At 46.3% G+C, this 15305-nt stretch overlaps 1 protein-coding gene across 6 annotated transcripts in view; it reads left to right on the top strand.

The window, feature by feature from the left end:
* The window catches only part of LOC127585086 (KN motif and ankyrin repeat domain-containing protein 2-like), a 142470-nt gene that overhangs the window by 45732 nt on the left and 81433 nt on the right, over positions 1 to 15305 (top strand). For all 6 annotated transcript variants that reach the window (XR_007958469.1, XM_052042251.1, XM_052042252.1 and 3 more), the window contains exon 2: positions 14320 to 14448. The gene's annotated coding sequence lies outside the window, so the exon portion shown is untranslated. The remainder of the gene's footprint in view (positions 1 to 14319; positions 14449 to 15305) is intronic.

Here is a 15305-nt window from a genome sequence, read left to right on the forward strand (position 1 = left end):
AGTAATTAAATGCTTCACTAAACTAATCCCTTCTGCCTACACAATGTCCACATCCTTCCATTCTCTGCACATTCATGTATCTCTCTAAGAGCACCTTAAACATCTCTATCGTATCTGCCTCCACCACCACCACCCCGGCAACGCATTCCAGGCACCCACCACTCTCTGCGTTTTTAAAAAAAAACTTCCCCCGAACATCTCCTTTGAAATTTCTCCCCCTCACCTTAAATGCATGCCCTCTGGTATTGGACATTTCGACCCTGGGAAAAAAGATACCAGCTGTCTACTCTATCTATGCCTCTCATAATCTTATAAACTTCTATCAGAGCTCCCCTCAGCCTCTGCTGCTCCAGAGAAAAACTACCCAAGTTTATCCAACCTCTCCTTATAGCTCATGCCCTCTAAATCCAGGCAGAACTCCTTCCGAATCGTCCACATCCTTCCTAGAATGGGGTGACCAGAATTGAATGCAATACTTCAGATGCGGCCTAACCAGAGTTTTATACTTGATAGAATTAACCTCATAGTTTTGAATTGATCCAACCAGAATTGTATTGTTTTGTGAAATGAGGCTCGGAGGATGAATGCACCTTCCAGTCTCTGACCCTCCCTTCTCCCTTCCTATCTCTCTCCAGCCCTAGACTGCCCCCACTCTCCATCTACTGCCCACTGGCTTCCTCCCAGAACATTGCACCATGACCCAGAGGCACATATCCAACAAGTTCCCGCTTCAATATCCCGACTGTGGTTGTATGAATGATCTTAGCTGAATTACGGGCCCTTGGACCTGGGAGGAATAGAACAAATTGGGCAGGGCTCCTGCTCTTAATTGTGCAATGTGCTAGGAAGGAGCGAGTAACCAGCAGATGGTGAGTGAAGAGAGGCCAGGGGATGGAAAGGGGAAGGAAAAGGGAGGAGTGAACAGGGAGGGTGCTGAGAAGGAGGTAGGCTTAGGGGCGGGGGAGGTGGTGGAAGGTTAGGGTATGTTGCTGAGGGTGGCTGGGTGTGTGTGTGAGCTCAGAGTGCATTTGTGTGTGCTTTAGAGTGTGTGTCCACATGCATATCTGGTCCACTCAGTTGTCTTGAATCTCCTTGCCTTTGGGATAAGACCTCACTCTGTCCAGACCATGTGGTAGCTGGTGTGAAGCAGCCACCAACAGAAACTATGAATAGGCATATTCCACTCCTCATAACAGGAATGGAAGCAAGTCAACTGGGATCCTGAGGCAGAAGAAAATGAAGAGAGTGTCTCCTCACCCCCTTTCCAACGTTCAACCCTTGAACTCTAAGCTCATTAAAACGACCCCATTGTGGACACTCAGTGATGGTGTCCTCCCGACTACCCCAAGAAACATTACCCTCATAAGATAGTGGCTGCAGGGACCTTAGCAACATTTACTGAAAGGGAAGAGCTCCAAAGCACACAGGAGGGTTTCTAGCCTTTGGTGTTGGAAGTTGCTCCCTAGTTTCTGATTCACAAGCTTATGGGTTCAAGTCCGCACATTAAGCTAATACTCCACTTCAGTACTTCCTGATGGGTGGGCCTCTGCACTCCAATTGTTTGGAGTGAGATGTTAAACCTCTCGTGTAGATGTGGACGTTTACATGTGGCCGTTTGGCCTTGTCAAACAACCCTGCTCAAACTAAGTGAAGTGAAACTGGTCAATAACATGATTGCTGCTTGTGGGTTCATGCTGGGTGCAAATTCAATGCAACATCTCATACTCTTGCAATAGTTCAGCTGCTTATTTGCAGGCATTTCATTGGCTGTTAAGATTTTTGGGATGTTCTGTGGTCTTGGAAATATAGATGGCGAAGAGGAGGCTGAGGGGTGACCTGATGGCGGGATGTAAAATTATAAGATAAAATACCTTTATTAGTCACATGTACATCGAAACACAGTGAAATGCATCTTTTTTTGTGTTCTGGGGGCAGCCCGCAAGTGTCACCACGCTTCTGGCGCCAACATAGCATGCCCACAACTTCCTAACCCATACGTCTTTGGAATGTGGGAGGAAACCGGAGCACCCTGAGGAAACGCACGCAGACACGGGGAAATGTTAACACAGGGAGATCTCATTAACATGCGAGGATGTTTCCTCTGCTGGGAGAGTCTAACACTAAGGGTCATGATCTTGGGAGTAAGGTCTGCCGTCTGCAACTGAGATGAGCAATTTTATTACTCAGCAGAGATGTGGATCTTTGAATCGTTCTAACCCAGAAGCTGTGGGCACCCAGTTGCTGAGCGTATTTGAGGTCAAGATCAAAAGATCTTTGGATGTTAAAGGAATTGAGGGATAAGTAGATTCAGGTTTGAAAGTGCAGGAGCAGGTTTGACCATGACCTTATCGAACGTTGGAGCAGATTTGAGGGCCTTGTTGTCAAATACTACTTTTTTACATTCACTAATTCCGCTAAACGTGTTATAAAATCAAAGAAAAGATCAGAGATGCTGGAAACCTAAACTAAAGCTGGCAGTCATAAGGATAAGATTGTCGCCAATGCAACAGAGAACTAAAGAGAAAGTTCTTCACCCACACTGCTTAGAATATGGCCCATTTCATCACAGGCAGGCAAAATAGATGGCTCTATCCTCCTCTCAGATACATGTCATAGAGTCATACAGCACGGAAACAGGCCCTTCAGCCCAACCAGTCCATGCCAACCAAAACGCCCATCTAAGCTAGTCCCATTTCCCAGCATTTGGCCCATATCCTTCTAAACCTTTCCTATCCATGTACCTGTCCAAGTGCCTTTTAAATGTAGTTAAGGTACCTGAACCACTTACTCTGGCAGCTCGTTCCGTATACTGACCACCCTCTGTGTGAAGAAGTAGCCCCTCAGGTTCCTATTAAATCTCTTACCCCTCTCACCTTTAACCTATGCCCTCTAGTTCTTGATTCCCCAACCCTGGGAAGAAGACTGTGTGCATTCACCCTATCTATGCCCCTCATGATTTTATACGTGAAATAGGTATAAAATATCACACCTCTATGAGATCACCTCTCAGTCTCCTATGTGCATGTGATCCTACACACAGATACTATGTGCATGGGATCCTACACACACTGTACGTGTAGGATCTACGTCAATAAAGTGGGCTGGGAAAGAGGTGTCTCCTGGTCTGGGGATAGTTATCCCACAACCAGCAGGTTAGTGGTTGCATTTCCATTGCTGATTGTGGGATCTTGCTGTGAACGTTTTGCCTGTCTCGCTCGCTGCATTGTAATATCAACTCACTTCAGAATGAATGAGCTGGATGCTCAGTGGTTTGGGCTGACCTAACAGGCCTCCTGCAGTGGGCGAGGGTGATGCACTGAGCTGTTCCTGCTGCTGTGTTGGAGGCGGCTGGACAAGGTTCTATGTGCAATGAGGAGTCACGTCAGCTGTTGTTTGCCGTTGAGTTATTTAAAGTCACTTGACTGATTTTGGAAGATCAGCAAATCAACTCCCGTCTTGAAGCAATGATTCAGCAAAAATCAACCACGGAAGCAGTTGTATTTGGCTGGCAGCTCTCAGAGTCATTTAGTGATCCTCTAAAGGAAGAGAGGTTAAAAGGAGACTGCAAGCATTACCAAGTGTCCTGGTGGTCAGAAGGTCACAGACTCTGAGCAGTACCTCCTGCTGGTTACATCACCATGTCCATTAACAATGCTTTGCTCATCATTGACAGATAGCAGGTATCAAGGACTTGGTATTGCACTGACTCGTTCACCCCACAGTGATAACTTGTTCTCAAAGGAATCACTGGGGACTAATCACCTTCTTTACAATAAAAATACGAGATGCTGGAAACACTCAGCAGGTCGGGCAGCAGCTGTGCAAAGAGAAACAGGGTTAGCATTTCAGGTTGATCTGTCTGTAGGTGTAAGTAGGACATAGAACAGTCTTATGAGGATAGGTTGAGTGAGCGAGGGCTTTTCTCATTTGCCAATGATTTTATAAACCTACAATGTTGTCCCTCAGCCTCCTATAGTCCAGGGAGAAAAGTCCCAGCCTATCCAGTCTCTCCTTGAATGATTTTCATTCCATTATAAAAAATATGCAAAGCCCTAACTGCCTCCAAGGTGGGCATTAAAGATTTCATGGCAATAGATGTGCAGGGCTGTTCTTACAGGTGTGTTAGTCAGTATTTATCCATAGAGTCATTGAGTCCAGGAACAGGCCCTTCTGTCCATCATGTCAATACTGCCTGCTGTACATCTGTACTAGTCCCATTTCCTGCACTTGGTGTGTAGCTTTCTATGCCTTGGCAATTCAAATGCGGATCTAGATGCTCCTTAACTATGAGAGTCTCTCCATCCACCACTTCCTGAGGCAGAACATTACAGACTCCAACCACTCTCTGTGTCAAAATATCCTCCTCAGATACCCTCTCAACCTCCTATCACTCATCTTATACGTAAACCTTCTTGTCCCAGACACCCCCACCGTGGGAGAAAGATCCTTATTATCTGTGCTGTCCAGAATTTTATTACCTCTCCCTTAGCATCCTCTGCTCCAGGGGAAACAAACCCAAACTAACATCACTGAAAGTAGATCAGCTAATGGCAAAGGAGCAATAAACAATCTGCTGGAGGAAGTCCGCAGGTCAAGCAGCATCTGTGGGAGTGAAGGAGACGTCAACAATTCCCTTCTCCCCACAGACGCTGCTCAACCTGAGTTTCTCCAGCAGGTTGCTTCTTGCTCCAGAACCCAGCCTCCGCTGTCTCTGGTGTCCCCATCAGCTGACAATCATCTCCTTGGTGGGAGCTCTCTGTGAGGACGTTGGTTACAGCAATTCCTTCATTACATCACTGAGGAGATCTGATAGCAGTTCTTTGGCTGCAGAGCGCGTTGGGACATTCCGAGAATGTGGAAAGCGTTGTGGGAGTTTGTTCTTTCTTCCAAACCACTTCCTGTTACTGTCTCTCCCCAAACCATTTCATTCTTGCTTTTGGAGGAGGTGTTTCAGTGTGTGCAGTGATTCCAGAACGGTTTTGGCCCTTAGACTCTGTTCTATATATAAGGCAGTTATTACTGTGGGATTTGACTGTAATGTGAACATCCGGGCCTGCAAGGCAGTACTGAAGGGCAAGCAGGCCAATGTAAAAGTACAAAGGGAGATCAGGCATCTACCCCACACGCCCCCTCGGGCTTCAACCCTCCTTCAAAGCCTGTTACTTATGGGGCTTGCCATACATTCTCCAGCTGGAACCATCCCAGACATCTTCTGCCGACTCTTTAAATAAATTGGAGCTTGTTTAAGAAATATGATCATTTACTTCCTGCTGCAGGTGTGTGAGGGAGCTGTAAAAGGGGTGTGGGGTGTACCAGTGTTACAGTGAGGGGTGTGGGGTGTATCAGTGTTACAGTGAGGGGTGTGGAGTGTATCAGTGAGTGTTACAGTGAGGGGTGTGGGGTATATCAATGTTACAGTGAGGGGTGTGGGGTGTATCAGTGTTACAATGAGGGGTGTGGAGTGTATCGGTGAGTGTTACAGTGAGGGATGTGGGGTGTATTAGTGTTACAGTGAGGGGTGTGGGGTGTATCGGTGAGTGTTACAGTGAGGGATGTGGAGTGTATCGGTGAGTGTTACAGTGAGGGGTGTGGGGTGTATCAGTGTTACAGTGAGGAGTGTGGGGTGTATCGGTGTTACAGTGAGGGGTGCGGGGTGTGTCGGTGTTACAGTGAGGGGTGCGGGGTGTGTCGATGTTACAGTGAGGGGTGCGGGGTGTATCGGTGAGTGTTACAGTGAGGGGTGCGGGGTGTATCAGTGTTACAGTGAGGGGTGCGGGGTGTGTCGGTGTTACAGTGAGGGGTGCGGGGTGTATCGGTGAGTGTTACAGTGAGGGGTGCGGGGTGTATCCGTGTTACAGTGAGGGGTGCGGGGTGTATCAGTGTTACAGTGAGGGGTGCGGGGTGTATCGGTGAGTGTTACAGTGAGGGGTGCGGGGTGTATCGGTGAGTGTTACAGTGAGGGGTGCGGGGTGTATTGGTGAGTGTTACAGTGAGGGGTGTGGGGTGTATCAGTGTTACAGTGAGGGGTGTGGGGTGTATCAGTGAGTGTTACAGTGAGGGGTGCGGGGTGTATTGGTGTTACAGTGAGGGGTGCGGGGTGTATCGGTGAGTGTTACATTGAGGGGTGTGGGGTGTATCAGTGTTACAGTGAGGGGTGCGGGGTGTATCGGTGAGTGTTACAGTGAGGGGTGTGGGGTGTATCAGTGTTACAGTGAGGGGTGTGGGGTGTATCAGTGTTACAGTGAGGGGTATGGGGTGTATCGGAGTGTGCAGTTGCAGTGAACAACGTGGCGATGTCAGTAAATGTTCCAGTGGGAGATTATTGGAGCGTCCTCCCACCCATTCCCACCTGTCACCCACGTCCTCCATCCCCACAGTTCCTACCCCCGCTCCAGGGCGCACCGAGGACACAGTCACTTCCCTCCTCCGTGTAATGCAGGAGACACTTTGAACCTCCAGTGCCGAGGACAGTGTTCACCACAGTGGCAGTTCCCAGCGACTGTAAGTGGGGATCCCATGGAAGCCCGTGGTGTGTGGCTGAGAATGTGTGCAGCTGGGAGCCACGGCTCAGGGTATGGACAGGAGAAGGAGCTGGAGACGGGAGTGTGGCCAGAAACACGGGCCGGTGAGCCCAGAGATGGAGGGCATGAGTAGGGGGAGGAAACTTGAAGTGAAGGGTTTCAGCGACAAATAGTGAGGGGTGTGGAGCGAGGGGAGGGGGAGTAGTCAAGGACACCTCTGCCCAAGCCTGTACACACACACGTGTGTGTGTGTGTGTGTGTGTGTGTGTGTGTGTGTGTGTGTGTCTACGCAAGGACATGTATGTGTGTGTTTGTGTGGGCACACACCTGTGTATGTGTGTATGCAACTGTGTGTGTACTTGCATGTGTGCATTGCCTGCATGCGTGGGTGCACACGTACATGTACGCATTGTGTGTGCGTGTGCGCACGTTGTGTGTGTGTGTGTGTGTGTGTGTGTGTGTGTGCGCATTACTCAATTAAAAAAGTTCCCTTGCATTTTGAATTCCACACATGTTCCTGTTTTCTCGGAGGACAGTTGTGTTCTTGCACAGACTGTCTCAGTGACGCGAGTTACTCTGTACAGTTAAGTCACAAGGAGGAGGAAGCAATGCATTAATGTGACGCTCACATTCCAGACTTTTTCCTACCAAAGCGCCCTGGTTGAGGGGGGAGAGGCAATAAAAAGACCCCAGGGTATAAATAATCAGGCATGTAGAAGGCTTGCTCCTCATGTGCAGTGGCGGTGAGCTGTCCCTGCAGTGGGCGGGGAAGCAGCCAAGCCCTCCCATCTCACTCCTCAGACTGTTGCCTTGCCTCATTCCCCAGCAAGTGCTGCTCTCATGTCTGCCTGGGTCCCTGAGCTTATTTGTTGCAGCTGTTGGCCTCTTGCTGTATAATGGTCTTTTTGTTCCTGTTTGGATGTGGGCAGGATATTTAAAGCTGGAGTCTGTTGTAAGTGACTCCCCGCCTGATCCAATCGCTGGGAGACACACAGTCCCAACATTGAATGGTCGCAGCATGAGTTTACTTTGAGGGGTGTTGGGGGAGGTGGAAAATAATAAATAATTTAGCCATCAGGTTTATTGAATTGGAGTTTCTTTCATGTTTGTGAATGCCAGTGTGTATTGACAGCACCGAATTAAAATGCTTGATTCCAGATGCCTCTTCAATCTCCTGTCACCTCCCCAAACCTTTGTCCTCCACTTCTGACCATCAACTGGAGGCAAAGCCCCTTTTCCTCGTCTTTGAGGGTCTTGTTGGACTTTGGTTACCCAGACCACCTTGAAATACTGCCGTCCCTGGTGTGAGGGGGCATTGACCGGGCTGTAAGAAAGGACATTCCTGGATTTTGACCCCCGCCCCCCTCTCCTCCCCGATCATGAAGAAACAGTAATGTGTCTGAGTCAGGTCGGTGGGTAATTTGAAAGGGAACCTGAAGGCGATGCTGTTCAGTAGTTGAGGCAGTAGAAGGAGGGTGGAGGTCACGGCTTGTGTAGATTGTACACACTGCAATCACAGTGCATCATTGGTGAAGGGCTCAGCAAATCAGCCAGCTCATCCCCACTCTGTTCTGCTCTGTTGAATACTCAAGAACAGTAACCTTAATTTATTTCTCTTTCCTGGCCCCTAATTCTCCTTTTCCAAATTCAGCAACGGGGACTGGTACAGTGGTTAAATTACCAGACTGGTAATCCAGAGATGAGTTCAAATCCCGCCATGGTAGGACAATTTATGTTCTGTTAATAATCTGGAATTTTAAAAAAACTTGTTATTAGTAATGACGATTACAAAATTATCCAGTTGTCATAAAAACTAATTTGGTTCACCAAAACCCTTCAGCAAAGCATGCCTACATGTGACTCCAAACCGAGCACTGCGCATGACTCTTACCCGCCCTCTGGAATGGCCACTAGGTTCAACGAGAAGCAAGAATGGGAAACAAATGCTGGCCTTGTTAGTAATGCCCAGATCTGAAAAAAACAGATAAATATAGAAACAGTTGTTTGGCTGAAAATAACCATCTTGGTGTTGATGGCTGTTGCCTGTTCTGATAAACTTGCAAAGTGCTTTCAACTCCAAGAATGCCCAAGCCCACTTAAGTGGCCAAGGTCCATAATGCAAGATACTACCAAGGGTGAAGGGAGAGGTATGTTAAGAAATATTAGGATGCCAGGACATTATGGAAGGAAGGGATTTTGGGAATTAGTGCCTTCACTGTTTTGAGATCCTAGTACATGAGTAATCAGAGTGAATGAGTCTTAAATTCCAAATTTAGGTTAGAGGAAGATTTGGAGCAGGATAATCCCTTTGACACTCACCAACTTTTATCGATGTACCATAGAAGGTATCCTATCTGGATGCATCATGGCCTGGTATGGCAACTGCTCTGCCCAGGACAGCAAGAAACTGCAGAGAGTTGTGGACACAGCCCAGCACATCTCAGAAACCAGCCTCCCCTCCCCAGCATTTGTTTATACCTCTTGCTGCCTTGGTGAAGCAGCCAACATAATCAAAGACCCCACCCAGCCTAGTCATTCTCTCTTCTCCCCTCTCCCATCAGGCAGAGGATACAGGAGCCTGAGGGCACATACCACCAGGCTCAAGGACAGCTTCTACCCCACTGTGATAGGACTATTGAACGGTTCCCTTATATGATGAGATGGACCCTTGACCTCACAATCTAGCTTGTTATGACCTTGCACCTTATTGTCTGCCTGCAATGCACTTCCCTGTAGCTGTGACACTTTACTCTGTATTCCATTATTGTTTTTACCCTGTACTACCTCAATGCACTGTGTAATGAATTGGTCTGTATGAACAGTATGCAAGACAAGTTTTTCACTGTACCTTGGTACAAGTAATAGTATTAAACCAATACCAATAATATGTACCACACAGAAGCTAAATACCTGGTCACTGTTGGCACATGTGCTTCACACAACCCACTCCTTTTCATCTCACATAGTCTTCATTTATTTATTTTATCCCTGATGTGTTTATTTTAAATTATTCACTTTGACCCATCCTGTGTGGCAACACATTCCTGCCATTCTTGAATTTCTCCTGCACTGGACTTATTAATGCCTTCCATTTATCATCCTGAACTCTGTTATCCCCATAAGTGAAAGCGTCCTCTCTTTGTATCTACATTGTAAACTACCTCTCATCAACTTGAAATATGTCGGCCGTTATACTGATCTTATTCTTTCTGAGGATAGTTCAGACGGTGATATTTGTAGGATTGGAAACAAAAATGAAAGGATTGGGATGACAGAGAGAGAGAGAGAGAAAGGTTGTGGGTACACCCAGTAGAAGTGTATCCCAGTCCTGTATAACTTGCCCACAGGGGTGTGATGAGCAGAGGTCTATAATTGGTCACCAGCAGAACATAAGGCCAAGCTCTTTATTGGTACTGGGGAAGAAAGTACTTTGAAAACTCCAGTATAATAGGGAGTCAAAAAAGATATTAACATTTATTTTACCTTTCACGGAGTTAGAGATGGTGATGGTGAGAGTCATGATCTATTAGGGGTTGGGTGCTGGGCAGGTGAAGAAAAGCTGCAGTGATTTCTACCTGGTTGATGCAGTGAGTTTGTGCTGGTTAGATAAAGATTGTCTAACCTTCCCTGAAAGTGGAGTCACAGGTAGGCAGGGTGGTGAAGAAGGCTTTTGGCACACTGGCCTTCATCAGTCAGGGCACTGAGTATAGAAGTGGGAGGTCATTGTATGGTTGTACAGGATGCTGGTGAGGCCGCACTTGGAGTATTGTGTTCAGTTTTGGTCACCCTGCTGTAGGAAAGATGTTAGAAAACTGGAAAGAATGCAGAAAAGATTTACAAGCATGCTGCCAGGAGTCGAGGGACTGAGTTATAGGGAGGGGTTAGATAGGCTAAGACTTTTTTTTCTTTAGAGCATAGGAGACTGAGGGGGGAATCTTAAGTCACCTCTATGTGAATAAAATCATGAGGGGCATAGACAGGGTGGATGCACCCAGTGTTGGGGAATCAAGAACTACAGGGTCTAGGTGAGAGGGAAAAGATTTAGTAGGAACTTGAGGAGTAACTTTCTTTTACACAGCGGACAGTACGTATGTGGAAGGAGCTGCCAGAGGAAGTAGTTGAGGCAGGTACAAATAACAACTTTTAAAAGACAGTTGGGCAGGTACATGGATAGGAAAGGGTTAGAAGGTTATGAGCAAATGTGGGCAACTGGGACTAGCTTGGATGGGCATCTTGCTCAGCATGGACCAGTTGGGCTGAAGGGCCTGTTTCTGTGCTGTATTGCTCGATGAGTTTATGACTCTTTTCTCACTCTTGTTTACTGGTTGTGTAGAGGAAGCCTTGTATGTAATAAATTCAGTAACAGAAGTACTTTGGCTGTCTGGTGCACAGTCAACAAGCCAGAAACTTCATTTACATTTGACATCTGCTTGTAATAATGCTCCTATTCTTTGAGGCTAAAGGTCACAGTTAAACATAGTTCTGCAGCTGGACTCCCACACAGTAGCTGGATGGTGCTTCAAGGGTCTGATGGGTGGGAGTCAAGGATTCTTCTGCCCAGTGTGAAGTCTCAACATTTCAGCATGAAGAATGTCTGGAATTTCTCTAAAGAAACAAAGAGAGACAGGGTGGTGACAGAACTGAGAGAGGAGGGTCCCAAGGCAGAACTGAGAGAGGAGGGTCCCAAGGCAGTTTTCATGCTCTCCATCCCATCTCTTACCTCTGGTGGTGTTGGAAGAGGTGCTGCAGGAATTCTGCACCTCCCTGCCCTCCACCAGATCTCAAGTCCATGGTCACTTTATCTGAGGTATTAATCGTTGACCCAGGTCCAGGTCAGTGTGAAACTCCTGCAGCTACAAAGGCCAAACCAACCACTACAGTATGATCAAAGCTTTTTGCTTCTTAAGCGCCATTCATGGATTGTTGTGAGCACTTGGGTCTTGTGTATCTTAACTAACAAAAAGAAAGCAATGGACGGTCGATCAAATTATGTTTCCACTGCCCTCCCTCTCCTGACTCCCCTCCACAACTTCTCTATATCTCTTTGCTCTTTGTTATAGGAAAGACGTGGTTAAACTGGAAAACAGTGCAGAGAAGATTTACGAGGATGTTGCCGGGACTAGAGGGCCTGAGTTATAGGGAGAGGTTGGCCAGGCTAGGTCTTTATCCCATGGAGCGTAGGAGAATGAGGGGGCAACGTTATAGAAGTGTTTAAAATTATGAGAGGCATAGATAAGGTGGACAGTAACAGTCTTTTCCCCAGGGTAGGGGAGTCCAAAACTAGGGGGCACAGGTTTAGGGTGAGAGGGGAAAAATTTAAAAGGGATCTGAAGGGCAACTTTTTCACGCAGAGGGTGGTGAGTATATGGAACGAGCTGCCAGTGGAAGTGTACAATAGTATCATTTAAGAAGCACTTGGATAGGTACATGGAGGGGCAGGGCTTGGAAGGATATGGACTGAACGATTCAGGAATAGCTTCTTCCCCTCCGCCATCAGATTTCTGAACAATCCATGAACCCATGAACACTACCTTAATTATTCCTTCTTTTGCACTATTTATTTTGTAATTTATAGATCTTTATGTCTTTGTACTGTACTGCTGCTGCAAAACAACAAATTTCACGTCATATGTCAGTGATAATAGACCTGATTCTGATTCTGAATGCAGGAAATTGGGACTAGCTGGGCGGGCACTGTAATCAGCATGGACTAGTTGGGCCAAAGGGCTGGTATCCTTGCTGTATTGCTGTATGACTCTGCTGTGCCTTGACTGCCCCATATCTCTTGACCTTCTGCAAACACCCCTCTTACCAAAATTGCCAGGCAAAGCCTGAGAGTTGTATCACTCCATCTTGCACTCTGTACTCTCACTGTCCTCTTTAAAAATTGTCTTTCGATTGCTATTTGGGGAAAAGTTATTTTGAAATATGAATTTCTCTGAGGCTTTGCAGCCAAGGTATCCCTTGATGTTTTGTCCACTTTGGACTGAGTGTTTCTCAGTATTGGGCAATGATTAATCAAATTGGACTTGTATTTGTAGGAGAATTGTGATGAAAAGATGCCTGGTCATTTTCTAGTCATTTTGCTTGAGAGATGAATGTTGGCCAAACACCATGAGAACTTCCTCTTTGTTCTTCCAACAATCAACTTGGTGTTCACCAGAGCAAACTTATAGGAGCCTTGGTTCAAAGTTTCAATAGAAGATGAGATCAAAGGAGCCCTCCCTCAGTAGAGCACTGGATCCCCAGCCTAGAATGTGGTTCAGAGCTGCCACTTTTCAGATGTGAGACCAGGAGTGGGATTGGAATCCATGCCGTGATTTAGAGGGGAAAATACCAATGCTGAGCCAGGGTTGTCACTGGAAGTATGGTTGGGCTTTTGGTCATGGAACATTTTAGGTCCGGGTGGACCCATGGTTCCTGCTTCATTTACAGGTCACAGAGGGAATCAGACTGAGCTACCGTGCCATGCATGACTGAAAGCTCGCCATCTTTTTCCTTCCCCTACATCAATCCTCCAATGAACCAATCCCACTGTGACCTCTAATATTGTATGTTTCCAGGATGGGTATGTACAAGATACTCATAGTCCTTCTGAGTTCTCCGATTCTTCAAATGTCTCAACAAATCTTCCTCTTCTCTGGAAACCTTCAGGGTCAATAAATTATCAGAGCTTTAGCAATGGTGTGTGCTGTAAGTTAATTCTGTGTTATTTTGCACATGTCTAAGTTATGTATAATTTAAGTTTATGTTAACTTAAGTTTGTCCTCATCTTGTAACGTACTGTGCAGCTGTTGCAAAAAGCTAATTTTCATGGTATTTTTACCCTGTGAATGTCCGCCCATGACAACAATAAACTTGGAACTTATATTGGTTTCATTTCAGTTCCAAGGGCTCTTACCTCTTGCATTTGGCCCAGTGGTCTGAGTAAGAGGCACCATGAGGCTCTTTAACTGTGGAGAACCTCACATCTGGATGTACATTCCCCTCCCAAGCACTCTCTGCAAATCAACAACTCAGAGACCTTCTGTGAGCACTGACACTCCTTTGGGGAATATTGTTTCCAATTTCCAAAAGATAATGACAGCTGCTCAAAGAAATAACAATGCAGTTCTTTAAAAATAAGTTTGTTTTGCAACCTAAATTATCTGTTGGTGTCTCAGCAAATGCTGAATTTTTCCTCGGATCGTGTGTGCAATGTGCAGTTTGCCAGTGTCTGATTGTCAAGTGACCTGATGCTCCCATGACCTGACAGGATGCTGCTGTGTACCACCCAGGGGTTATGTTTGCCAGTGCGACAGTCTCTGGTTTCAATGAATGGTAACAGGAGTTCACAGATGGAGGGAAGAGTCTATTCAGAATGACCTTGCAGGCCAGCCTTGACCTAATGTCAACCTTCTCACCTTTGGATCAGAGGGTTATTGATTCAAGTGTCACATGGACAGACCTGAGCACAGACCCTTGGCTGACTCTCCCAGGTGCCAGTGAAGTGTTGCAGTGACAACAGTGCAGACTTTCAGAGGTATCAATGAACTTGACAAATCTTCCAGCAATGAACTTGGCACCAAGTCTGCACCCCCTGCCCCCCAGGTGCAGAACATTGGTCGGAGATGATCAGGGGACTTGTCCTCGTTGTCCTGGTGTCACTGAGTCAATCCACCCATGACCTTAATTTTGTTCATGGGATCTGACTGTGCTCTACTCAGGTGCAGTGACCACACTGCCTTTTTTGTCAATGATGTGCTTTGAGGTTGTAAAAGACGCTATATAAATACAAGGCCTTCGTCTGCTTCCTTAGGGTCTCTGGAGCTGCTGGGCTAACTCCAGGCTGGACTCCTGTGGACTGCTGCAGAACACTCCAACGTGATAACCTTCACAGACACTGATGTTCCCTTGGTCTCCAGACTGACGCAACCTGTTAAGCTTGGTAAGAAGCAGACATTAATCTGCAATATTTTTAACAGAACACCTGTGAGTCGTGCTGAAATTGTTTGCCCAAAAACCGGGCAACTAGAGACCTTACTCATGAGTAATCTGCATGCAACCTCCCCAAGTGTCTTGAGTGGGGCCCACCAGATGATCTGCCCACCAGGTGGTTATGTAGCGAGGGTACCTCAGTTGGCACAGGCTATAATAACAGAACCACACCCAGAAATGCACCCTGTTATCCTCAAATGTTATCCTGAACATCTGAGGTGGAAGGAGACTGGTTTGTGGAGGTCAAATGTTAGGAATATGTTGTTTGCACTATTCTGTAGGTGATCCCAAATTGTTTCCAAAGAATATACTTTATTCCTAAAATTTGCATTTTCTTCTGTGGTACATTCATGTGTCACTATTCACCACTCAAGACATAATCACTCCATTTGCTTACAAGATTTGCATAGGTCAGCACGACATCAAATTTTTCTTTGATAAATATTCCATGATCTCTAAGTCCAAGGGGCTTTTTAACTGGTTTCAACTCTTCAATGTCCAGTTCAGGGAGGGTAGTTGTAGCCTGGGGACTGCCTGTACTATGAAATCACAGCTAAATAATTTTTGTAGTTTCTACAAAAAATCATTTGCATTGTGTAAAACGTGTTGTAAAAATATAAACCATTACATAATCAAATACAATTTAAAGCTTTTATTTGTAGAAGATAGGCCCCACCCACCCTGTCCGCCTGCCACTGGTATTGCAATACCAAGAGCATTTCGCACTTAATAACCATACTCTTTAGAGGAAACGCCACTCCCACAATCCCAGTTTTTGTTTTACCTTGTCTACAAACTGCACTTTCT

Source organism: Pristis pectinata, chromosome 31 (assembly GCF_009764475.1).
Source record: "Pristis pectinata isolate sPriPec2 chromosome 31, sPriPec2.1.pri, whole genome shotgun sequence".
NCBI lineage: Eukaryota > Metazoa > Chordata > Chondrichthyes > Rhinopristiformes > Pristidae > Pristis > Pristis pectinata.